This window comes from Lolium perenne, chromosome 7 (assembly GCF_019359855.2).
Source record: "Lolium perenne isolate Kyuss_39 chromosome 7, Kyuss_2.0, whole genome shotgun sequence".
Lineage (NCBI taxonomy): Eukaryota > Viridiplantae > Streptophyta > Magnoliopsida > Poales > Poaceae > Lolium > Lolium perenne.
Genome location: NC_067250.2, coordinates 52,803,598 through 52,805,995, shown reverse-complemented (window position 1 = coordinate 52,805,995; position 2,398 = coordinate 52,803,598). Strand labels below are relative to the sequence as shown.

General features: G+C 42.0%; 1 long non-coding RNA gene across 1 annotated transcript; it reads right to left on the bottom strand.

The window, feature by feature from the left end:
- Positions 1-1,117: 1,117 nt before the first annotated feature.
- On the bottom strand, positions 1,118-1,562 carry LOC139834149 (uncharacterized). Its single transcript, XR_011749564.1, has 3 exons — positions 1,463-1,562; positions 1,301-1,369; positions 1,118-1,174 (listed from the first exon to the last, which is right to left on the bottom strand). It is a non-coding gene; the product is annotated as an uncharacterized lncRNA (long non-coding RNA).
- Positions 1,563-2,398: the final 836 nt, after the last annotated feature.

Genomic DNA, 2,398 nt, shown 5'->3' with positions numbered 1-2,398 from the left:
CATTAGATCAAATGGGCCGGCCCACCAAGCCAGCGGGCCAAAAACACAGGTGGGTCCCACTTTCCTGTTAATGGGCCAGCCCATTTAGTATGTGGGGTCCACCATATAGCAAGTGGGCCGGCCCAACAAGATAGTGGGCCGGGCCAAAAACACATGTGGGTCCCACTTTCCAGTTAAAGGGCCGGCCCATTTAGTATGTGGGGTCCACCATATAGCAAGTGGGCCGGCCCAAAAGGATAGTGGGCCGGGCCAAAAGCACAGGTGGGTCCCACTTTCCAGTTAAAGGGCCGGCCCATTTAGTATGTGGGGTCCACCATATAGCAAGTGGGCCGGCCCAACACGTTAGTGGGCCGGGCCAAAAACACAGGTGGGTCCCACATTCCTCTTAAAGGGCCGGCCCATTTAGTATGTGGGGTCCATCATGTAGCAAGTGGGCCGGCCCAACAAGACAGTGGGCCGGGCCAAAAGCAAATGTGGGTCCCACTTTCCTGTTAACGGGCCGGCCCAATAAGTAAGTGAGCCGGCCCAAAATGAAAGTGGGTCCCACACTACTGTTAATGGGCCGGCCCAATCTGTTATAGGGCCCTAGTTGTTTGACTAGTCAACTTGCATTAAATTTCATGAGCCTAAAATCTGATATCAATGATACACACAATTACATACGCAAATAAAATAACTAGGAAAATTACAAGGCAATTAATATGCCCAAATAAAAAAAATTACATAGAATCATTGAGGACTTCTATTAGCATCATCAATAACACGTTGACATTTGGCAATCGCCTTGATTGAATCTTGTGTACTCTTGGTCAACATATCAGCTACAGACCTTAAAGCAGCAATACCATGTCTTTTATAAAGTGCAGCCTTGAGATGTTCACTGTTTGATGAAAAGAATGGTCTAGGTTGACGGCTATGAGAGGATGCATCAGAAGAAAGATCAGAACTTTTTGTGGGCCTCTCTTCTAATGAAGATTGCTTCATCAGAACTGCATTCTGATAATAATGCAAAAAGAGTTAAACGATGAACTATGCAAACATGTATTAAGCATTGTCGATATGAGATAGTCACAAGTACTAAGCGCAGACTTACATTATATCGTTGCATCGGCTCACACCGGAACCTTTTTTGCGCTCTATCTTCTACTAAGGACTTCTTCATTACAACTGCATTCTAGTAATATTGCAAACATAGTTACAACAGTGAACTATTCAAACATTTATTATGCAATGTAGATATAAGATAATAACAAGTTGCATAAATAAGACAATGTATGGAACTTGTACTAAGCAGACTTACATCATAATGTTGCACAGGGTCGCTTTGGCGACTATCTTCTAATGATGACTGCTTCACTAAAAATGCATTCTGGTAATATTGCAAAAATAGTTACAACAATTAACTATTCAAACATGTATTACGCAATGTAGAGATCAGATAACAGCATGTAGCAGAACATACTGGCTCGCTGCAGGTCCTTCTCTTGCGTGCACTAGTCGTGGTCGACATGCCTGTCATTTTAGGTTCAGCCATCAAGTGAAATGCTAATCCTCCTGCTCCATTGTCCTCAATCTGTGTTTAGATATCACATTTAAGACCAAGTCAGCTGGTTTCAAATAACAAAAAACTTGAGCTGCCAAATGAATAAGCCAATATTTACCAGATATCAGATTAAAGCCAACTAGATGTTGCTTTGCATGAGATACGAATTTCAGACATTCAGATTTAGAGTAGGGTAATGCCAAGGTTTTCCACATAAAGTAAACTGGCATTAAGAATGACCAAATGTCAGGTTCAAATCACCTTCGCATTTGCTCCAAGACAAGCATATCAAATAGGCGGAAACATAGTAAAGCATGGATGGCATTGCTATGGCAGGGTTCCAAGTGTTTATCTCTTGCATAAGGAACAAAGCATATAGGTTATAGATAATAACGGAAGTAAACTGCCAAAGTTACCAACCAAGAACTCAGATTCCAACCTTCCCTAGCGTCCCCGCTGTTAATGTTGGATATTGTAATAAGTGGTTCGCATGATCAATCCCTAGGAAAAATAACATTGACAAGTTAGTCTACGATAATACAAAGACCAGACATGCACGCAGCAATAACTATACAAGCTGTGCGACAGGAGCATTCATGGAAAAAAATAGCTATAAGCTAAAGACGAGGTATAAGAGCAAGCAGATTGGAAATGCACATAGCATGATTATAAAAGCAGTGTGAGAATAGCAGACACAAGAAAACAGCTAGCGGCTAGCGGTGAGCTAATGACGTGGTATAAGAACAACCAGATTGGAAATGCCCATAGCATGACTATAAAAGGAATAGCATGCAGTACAAAAATAGTTGGCAGCAAATGAATGGGTCCCCTATAAATATGTGGATGCACACAGGT